Source organism: Schistocerca gregaria, chromosome 6, assembly GCF_023897955.1.
Source record: "Schistocerca gregaria isolate iqSchGreg1 chromosome 6, iqSchGreg1.2, whole genome shotgun sequence".
Classification (NCBI taxonomy): domain Eukaryota; kingdom Metazoa; phylum Arthropoda; class Insecta; order Orthoptera; family Acrididae; genus Schistocerca; species Schistocerca gregaria.
The window spans coordinates 271,327,267-271,337,463 of record NC_064925.1 but is presented as its reverse complement, the minus strand read 5'-3'; positions in this window follow the sequence as shown (position 1 = coordinate 271,337,463).

Genomic DNA, 10,197 nt, shown 5'->3' with positions numbered 1-10,197 from the left:
GATGAATACACTAAGCCGATTCATCAGGCTGTAGGCTGCAGTAGGTACTGGGAGATGAAGAAGCTTGCACAGGATAGAGTAGCATGGAGAGCTGCATCAAACCAGTCTCAGGACTGAAGACAACAACAACAACAACAACAACATGTACCATGATGTTTGGAATCAATTTCTGTATTTTCTGTTCTTTGTTATGTGAAGCGACTCAGCATTTTCCAACAGTGTAACGTAAAATGGCTCTGACTGTCAACCATATCGCTTTGATATGCAGATTGAACTTATGGCACACCTGATAAATTTATGAGAAACATTCTCTTCTACCACTCCACTTTGGCTCAGATGTAGGTACTGGACAGAGTCAAGTGCATATTCGCTGGAGTAATGATGCAGAATAATTTTCACTGGTGTAGTGTATGTTAAAGAATTTTGAATCTGAAGATAGCTGCGATTTCATCCTGTGAATGATATCTTCATATCATGAGCACTGAGTCTGTAGGTTGTTCCGTCTTCACATTGTGTGATACATGCTGACCAGCAACAGTATAAGGGAAAGATAAAGACAACAAATAAATGCTACAGCACTATGGAATTATAATAATGCATAAAAAATACAAATATATAAAACGTAGGCTGAAAAAGAGGATCTAACTGAAACGACAAGTATGCAGTGAGGAAGCGAACAGAACAATATAACCAAGGAACCTAGAAGTTGAAAACACTGGTGATGAAAGATATTATTTTGGGAAAACCGGATCTTGTTTATCCGCTTTCTTTTTTCATTGCATACCGACCCATGCAATTCGGATCCCTTTTGGAAGTCTGTATTTTTTTAGATGTGTACTTTTTATGTCTAATTATTATTATTATGTACTGTTGGACCATTTATTTGACGTATTTCAATATCCTCCCCTCATAATACTCACCAGAATTTTTGATTGTTTCTAATAACTATAATGACTGATAACCGTAACCAAACTTATTTTTGAGGTCTTTTGTAACTTAAACGTCATGTAGCTTTTCATCAAAATAATTTTTAAATGACTGTAGCTTAGCGGTTACTACAATATTACCGTAATTTCATCAGTTTATATACAATGGTTTTGTTGCTATATTGTCTATGCTTTTCCTTATACATTATGGCTCCCAACCTCTGCTTTTAAATCTCTTATTTCCTTGTCACTTTCACACAACCTATCGACATATTCCACTGCTTCTCAGTTGCCTTTCCTCGGCGCATTGCCCAGCATTACTTTTCTCCGACACTTGGTCATGCCCAAACTGTCATGCAGTGGTATGACCTATCTGCTGCCACTATCTGCTGCTACCACGTGCTGTTTTTACCGGTTTTACAGTACCGGTGTGGCACCAGTCCTTTACTTTAGCGTAAGTTAGTTTCCTCAAAGTTTTTCGCATTTCTTACGCCATGTCCCCTAATACGTTGCGGCTGTAATATTGGTGGGTTGGCTTTCCAGTGGCACCATTACCAGCTTAGGTTGCCAGTGTCGAGTCAGTCGTGTGTCGTCAACTAAAGTGTTTTGTCGAGGCGTGTGTGTTGCTGGTTTTATTGGGGCCTGTGAAAGCCAGTTAGCTGAGGGGCACGTGGGAGGCAGGTTGTGGCTTTTAGGGGATTCCGGCTGTCCAGCGCGGATGTCGAGGAACTTCAAATCCATTGGAGGCAAGAATGGCCTGCTCGCTTAAGAACTGGTAGTGGTGACTGTGCGAGGAGAGTGGGCGTAGCAGACAACCTGGTCGACAAGTTCCTGGCCTGTTCTGCAAACGTAAGGCTTACACCACCGAGCAGATCGTTTCTGTGGGTTGGACGCAATAACGCGCTGGCTGGAACGCTGAAAGTTTCGGTTCCTCCTCATCTAATGGATAACTGTCATTTTCTTGTTTTAACCACCTTATATTGTGAGGCCATGCATGTGATCTATCAAATGGGGTCTGTTAACGCAACTACCAGTATTTAAACGCATGACTCTCTGTCAGTGTTACTAATTGCAGTTTCTACTGTTACCTTATCATCTGTACTGGCAGGACAGATTTAGTGGCAAACGGCGCGTTCCTGTTTCCTGCGCCCGGAGCAGAGGCGTCTTTATTTGTAGGCGCGGCGACACTCAGGTCGTCGCACGGTTTCTGGTTTCACCGGCAGTCGGCAGCCCCTGCCACGGCGGAGTGGCGCAGTTCGTGCGGCTACCGGTAGTTAGATCTGTTTGGTGAATTTAAAGAGCTCAGGAGGTTAAGGCGTCTTAGCCAATCCTCAGATTATTTCCTCATTTTACTTCAGTAACTGTTCTTTAAGGTTGGGAGCTCTTATAACTACTTCTCCCCATGTGCTGTTTAAGACCTGTTACTTATCAAGGTTAACTGGCGAACCTTACCTTGATCAACAGTCATTAGCGACATTTGGCTGCCAGTTACTTGTTTGCTGTCATAGCCATCTGCTGTAGGTCTCAGCTTACTTTGAATTTGGACAATTGTTTAGTTGTTAACGACTGGGTCAAAGTTTCTGCTGGTCTGTACCAAGTGCATTTCAATTGCGTGTACTTCAGCTTATCATTGGATTTGAGCAATTGTATATTTATTAAGCCGTGTTATTAATGTATGGTTGGTGTGTGTGGGTGGCCATTTATGTTTAAATTATATATCTTTTTAGTTGTTATGTTTCAGAGACTGTGCAGGTTATTCATTAGGGGATTATTTACTACGGGTTATGCATTGCTACGTGGCCTCCCAACAGATTCAACCAGTGGTGTGTTTGTGAACAGCCCGGGATTTAGATGAATGTTGTTTGACTGCATAACGGTCAGCTAGGCTTGGAATTTGTTAGTACATTTAATAGCTCTTATTGTAATTTACTGTTTGCAAAATTGTTTGTTGAGCCTGCTTCCATCCATTCTCAGTTGAGGTAACCTCTGTTTTTCAGAGCTCCTTACTTCGATTTTCATGTACGGGTTTTAAGGATATGATTGTTTAAATTCTTTTTTGAAATCATTTACTCAGATTTCTGTTTCCTTTAATGAGTTTTTTAATTGCAATGATCATATTGTCATTAAGTACTAAAGTGTATACAATGAACAACAAATGATAAGTGTGTGGGTCCATTTCCATGTTTTCCCCTTAAGCCCTCCAACGTTTAGTTGTAGGGTGTCATCTTTCTTTGGGTTTACAATACGAGACTTGTGGGTTTCAGTTAAGTTAATTCTTAGTTCTCTTTTTTGTGAATACTCGACATCCAGTTAAACTTGCAACTCTAACGACAAGTGCCAAAGTGTAGTATTAAATTAGCTTCTATATTTTTAATTTGCTTTTAATTCACAAAGTATGCTTTTGTAGACATTTCACGTGAAGATGCTGTTACAGTATTAAGAAGCCAGTCACAAAGAACCTTGAAATTAATTATTAAAGTGTTTTCTGTAAGTTTTTAAAAATATTAATCACAAATTTTATAAGAAATATTTTAACATGAACCAGCTAAGCTATGGATGATCATCTCATGACATATGATAATAAAGATTGAATGTACTTCATGTTTGTCCCTCACTTTCATTAATTAGTGAGCTTAAACATTTGTACTGTACATGTTTGTGCCTTAGAAGCCTCCTGCAACTATATACATTTTCTTGTATTGTTGTTCTTCATTACTGTTACTATAATTTTTATTAATCAAATGGATTATAGTGAAATTAGTAATTCTGTTAGTAATTGCATCAGTTCTGTTAGTATCACAATACTTTCATACACTCATTTATTACGATCCTGGTTTTATCTTATAAGTTTGAAGTATAATAATGATTCTAGAAACTTTTCTTATTACATGACGGTTTCTATTGGTCTTCCAGTGTCAATACCATTATTCGTTTTAGAATAATAACTAGAAAAATGTTAGCTTCCTTGTTGGTTCTAGGCTATAGAATACTCGGTGCAGAATGTTTTTCAGCATTGCTATAACTGGGGAAGCAGTCTTAAGAAAAGTTTTACGTTTGTGGACGGAAGAAAGGTTGGAACAATTGAACTATTCTATACGGAAAAAGGGAAGGTGGAATGGTATGCCACTTGAGGAATTAAGAAAGGATATATAAAATAGGAATATAAGATAAAATAACAGGAATATATGAACCTAGGGAAGGAGGAAGACATATCCCAAAGGTAGATAAACACCTACTGCCAATCCCCCAAAACTTCCCAGTTGTGTGTGGGGGGTGGAAGGTTTTACTAGCGGGGTAGAGGACAGACCTTCGCAAATTCTGCAGAATACACACTACCAACTTCATCACCACAGACCTGTAAAGTTGATCAAACACCCTACTACAGAAAGCCTAAAGAGAGAGAGACTAGCAAGGAAAATTACTTCTGCCTAATATTCAGATTGAACTACAAAGGACACTAAATATACTAACTTAAGCTAACCTCACTCAAAAGGTATGTAAACCCAATTTTCTCCCTCCATATGTGTGTTGAAGATTATGGAGATACTTCAGTATTCCCTGCAGTTTCAATGGCCATCTATATTGGCAGTCCACTGGCACCCATTGGAATGATGCTACATATCCTCACACTATTACAGAGCGCCCATCTGAAACTTGAAATAGCCACACTCACTGAGGCTTGCAAGGTACCACCATGATAGTGCGTTGTGTTGGATAACATGGACACTTCTGTTTTGACTACTGTCATCAGAGAATACCTACTTCTGCCTTCAATGGGTAGTAGTTGTAACATCACACCAACACATTCATTAGTCCCTGTTACACAGTGTGCTACATGGCATTGACAGATAGGTGTTTATTGGAACTGAAGTGGGCCCAAAGAGTTCGTTTTTCTACCAACTTCTAATTTTCAAGCATCTCAGAGTTGACCACCGTTTGTTGTATTAGGCTTTCGAGACAATGATTTGCATACATAACTCCCTGTGTAAACGTTCAGTCACAGCCATCGAATGTAAGAAAGTAAAGTGTATTATTTTTTGTTTTCAAATTTGGGTGAGTGTCCTCTTTGTCTACCTATGTATTCGAAAGCAGAACGTAAAAGTATCATTTATGAAACTGATCCCATCCTAACTTAGCAAAAATTCTATAATAAATATCATACTTTATAACTTCTTTTATCAGTATTCCTAACCCAAAGTCATTAATATTTGTTGTCAGTATTTGTGTGTCACATCATGTAATAATTATTTTCTCTATTTGTGTACACATCACATAAATGCAGGCCAGTTAGTGGCCTGCATTCCATCACTCACAAGGTAGTGGACCAAAGTGGTACAATGCTTCTGAGCACAAAATCAACGTGATTAACTCTCATAAAAGCCCAAAATCCACTGGTATTATTAAATATAACAACTTGTATACAACTGTAGTACTCTATCCCCACTTTAGGACATGTAGTATGCATTATTACAAGCAGGTAGGAGACGAGGTACTGGCAGAATTGAAGCTGTGGAGATGGGTCGTGAGTCATGCTTGGGAGCTAAGTTGGTAGAGGACTAGCCTGTGGAAGGCAAAGGTCCTGAGTTCAAGTCTCGGTCCGGCACACAGTTTTAATCTGCCATTAAGTTTCATTATTACTGTTATCTTTCCAATAGTGAACTTAAGTTTAAAGTAATAATTTCTCTTCTTCTGTAGTACACACTTCCTTAGACCAAAATATAAATCTTCGAGTTGTTTACTCATCTCATGAGTTATATGTTCAGTCATTAAAATTATTTGATGAGGTTCCAACTTAAACTTGTAGAACAATAACATAAGTAACCATTAATAGCTGCAAATATTTGCTTTTCAGCAGCAAATTGTTAATAGTATCCAAAGTCAGTATTATACCCTAGTAATAAGATGTACACTTCTATGTAACCCACATTTCACTTTAATAATGAAGCATACAGTTTGATATTACACTGAAGTCTGTATTCCTTAATTTGAGTCCCTAGCGTAGTGAAATAATATTCAGTCTTGAGAAACTAAGTCCTAATGAAAGCATTCTACAATAAATTTCGTGGTTTGATTATGGTCCAAAAGAAAAAAAAATGTTAATTCTTCTTCTAAGTACCTCCTTCTTTGTTAATTTACAAGTTGAGTTTATTCATTTCAGAATCTTACATCACATGCAATTGCTGTATGATCGGGTTCTGAGTGTGAAATCCGTAAAAAGATTGCTATAGGTGTCTACATAATTACTTAACACTTTTCCATCTCTATTCTTGAAACTAATGTCCACTGTTGTATTTGATGATTAACAGATACTACACCCCCAATACATACACCAGGTTTGATTAGATTTTCAATAAAATATTTATGTGATATGAAAATGTTTTTCCATTAATATTAAAGTCCATTCATATTTAATACTTATTGATCACTGTTAACTTACAAGATTTTGAGTGGCCCCATGAGCAATCTATGGTGTTGTTGGCTCTATGCTGCCCTTGATGTTACGTTAAGCAATGTGCTGGCAGATTCCAGATGTAGGTTGCAAGAAGTATTTCAGACAAATAATCCATGAAAAAAAATTCAATCAACACGTAACAAAATGATGTTTCAAAATACGTACCTAAGTATTATTTCTCATAATTACCAACATAAGTGTCTATTTATATACGATTAAAGTACTGGAAAGTTCGCACCTCCAACTGTGATGGAAAAATGCCGAATTTAATGACAGAAAACTTATGCACTCTCACAAGCTCTATACCAGTAACTAAGCTTTTCTGATTTACTGGTGTGAGGAAGCATGTTGCTAATTCACTACTAAAGTAGGAAAGTATTGTCGATCGATTACAGATAAACAAATGCACTGTCTTCCAGCTGTTCTTGATGACATTTTCATCTTATATGACCCTGTCAAAGTGACATCATTAATGGAGGTTTTATTTACATATTATTAGGGGCATCCTTATTGTTTTTAGGCTTGGACAGTTTTGAAGTAGATGCAATAGCGGAAGGAAATGACGATCACCGAATACATTACGGTTAAATAACTAACTTGAAGGCAAGAAAACAGCTGAAAATAGAGCTATAAACATTCCCTCCTCCCTGAAGTTAAGCGAGTGAAAAATCAACGTTAATTACGGATTGTAAGCTACCATGTACAGAAGAAAGACGAGCTAAGAGTGTTTCGACGGGTACTATACTGTATTTAGTTGATGATGGAAACTCTTCTGCGGTTTTGATCCACTGTTGCATGGAAGTTTCTAAGTACATGGTTTCTTTCTATTATCCTTCAGAAATTCCCTCGATTATATTTTATGTCAAATTATTGTCTGTTAATTTCATGTGTTCCTGACTTTAGTAGCATGTTCCCCTCACATTGGTGATGCAGAAGGTACTATGCTTTCTAGCGAATCTAGCTGTAAAATATGTGTGATTGTTTTCTCAGAATTACATTTGTTTGAACTTTACTGTTAATGAAGTGGAAACAGGTAAACGATAATATGAGAATATTGTATACTTCGGCCAGAGTATTAATAATTTCCATTTATGTTAAGGGGACCACCTGTCTGTTATGGTTGAAAGACCATGGAGAAAACGTGTTAATTACATGTAATGAAGTGTACAATAATTAGCTTACTTTTAGGGTAACCAACTTCTAGTTTTCTTTGTTACTGTTTAATGATTATTCATGGTCTTCCGTCTTGGAGTTCGACATTTCAGTGCAAATTGCTGTGTTGGTAACTGTCATTTTTGTGGGTTGTTGATTTTTAGGCTTGTGAGTCCTCAAAAATTGTTCAGATTCCTTGTGTTACTTGTACTTATTCCTTCTTTTTATCTCTGAAACAGGCAATGGGATGATTAGTATACATTATAATGCTATGTAATATGAACAATTTCTCGCATGTCTCAGTTCCAACAAGACTAGAAACTTTGATCATATGCCTTGACAAGACCACCCATGGCAAGAAAGTGGTTTTCATAAATAACCGATTGTATATGGTGCTCCAGAAATACCTAGTAGGTATAGCTGGAGGAAAGTGTAGGTATTGTGTGGTGCCTAGTAAAAACAAGTATGTATATGAAACAAGTTGCTTCGAGATCTGGTGTGAATGGAAAAGTCGTTGTACTCGATGGACTTAAGGTAAGATGGTATTCTGCAAATGTATTCTGAGGCAAGGCTCAGTTTTTTCAGTTTTACTTTTTTTTAAATCGGTCTTTTCCCAGAAATTTGTATTGTAATTTCAATACTGGTTTTCCACTTTGTCATGCAGCTGTTTTTATTTGGGTGATATTGTTACTTGATCTTTGTGTAAAATGTGTTCTCCACAGGTGTTTCACTTATGTTTCTTATTAGTCCTATTGATCTTTTAATCATATTTCACATACAGTAATTTGTGGCATTGATGATTTATTTAAATTGCAATTGTACTCTGAATTCCTTTGTAATCGGGAACATGAGCCTACAGCTAGTTATGCTTCACATATCCATGATCCCTCGTTCAAATTAGTCTCTCTCTCTCAACTATTGGTTAGCATATCATGCTGATCTACCAAAGTGTTTGAATAACAGGTAACCTGTAAAATAAGTAAACACATATATTACTAATATGTTGATGATTACATTTCTTTATATTTAAATGAATAATTAAAATTTCCACTGAACTCGGGCCCTCTTTGATGTAGTTTTTGGTCATAAATGTTCTCTTCTCTACTGATCATGTGAAAAGCACACTTGTTTTCTTGCTGGCAAATCCTACTTGCCTCTCACGTGATCACGAGACGGCATGTAGAGGCATCTAGCTGAATGGAAGCCGCCTTAGTATGAGTTGTAGCAGTGAGAGGACAGAGTCGTGTGTGGATGTCGTGGAAGTGTGAGGGAAGAACTGAAATATTAAAATTTGGGATATGATGTCGAGGATACAACAAAGACGTGAGTATTACAAGTAAAATAATGAAACAAGTAGAGAAGTTGTTGCAGCTATTACGTGTACATTCTTTCACTTCTTTCGTTTTGAAGATAGATTAGATCATTCAAAAAGAAAACTATTGGGCAATTAAAAATTAAGAATGGCATTTGTAGGGTCATAAACATTAATAGACAGTCGTTGTAGACAAACATTCGGAAGTGGTAAAATTAATTAATCATACAATTCTGTTGTAACAACTTCACAACTCAAAACTGCTGTCGTTCTGTACAGATGTTAACTATATGCTTTCCATAGTAGATCGTTTTCAGAGGTATTTTATGGTCTGTTGTGACGTCTTTTTCCATGAGTTTCGTGTCTGTTTGTTGTGAATTCCTTAGTATGCTGTTTTGTACAGCAGTCTGATTTAACAATTGGTTGATTCTGTCTGCTTAGTGTAAACTTGCTACCTCTAACAACTAGTTTGCTGCTTGTGGACTGGTGGGTGTCATGTATCAAGGTTAAAGTGAACATTTTGCTTATCTACGTTTTTACTTCTTTTTACCCAAGTAAGTTTCATCTAACAGTTTGCTTTATATTGTGTATATTTTTAGTCCTGTGTTTGTCATTTAAATATTAACAAGTTTATGCTGTTACACAGTTAAGCGTAGTCTTCAGTTCCAAGAGTGACAGCGCTGCTATGTTTTGAATGTGTACACATCTCCTGTACTGTTCAATTAATGTGTTACAAGGCCACATATTAAAGTACGTACAGCTGTGTATTGCAAGAGCTTTTGTTCATGATGTGCAGTGGTGAGGTGTGCGGCCATGAAGGACGAACAGGTGATCGATTCTGACAGCCATAGTCTAGTTAACTGCACATGTCTTTATACGTACAGTGATACGTTTTAGGCAGAAGGTCAAAGCCCTGGCTGTCTACCGAGGCCACGAGAAAGACAGGCCACAGTGTGTACCTCAGAGCATGTGACACTACAGGTCTTAATGAGTGCCAGCAGCTGATTCCGGCAGGGATTGAGCAACTACTTCATACGAGTTTGATAATTCATAACTGTGCTTTTAATTGCATGCAAGATCTCGACAGCGCATGAAAAAGTGAAGACCGTTTGCGAGTACCTTACCTGCAGGTGAGATTTCGCGAAGTAAGGTGAATGTGATGTCAGAAACTCGTTTTGGTGCCCGTATTTCTCGAAGGCCTTGATGTCTACCGACAGGCGTCACAGACGCCACTGGCGGCGGCAACGACACAACGGTCAGCCAGAGGCCTCGCCTGGAGTCAGATGACACGGCAGTGCGCCTACTGTCCACTCCAAGACGAATCCTCTAAAACTTGCTTCCGCTTGGCTCTTGAG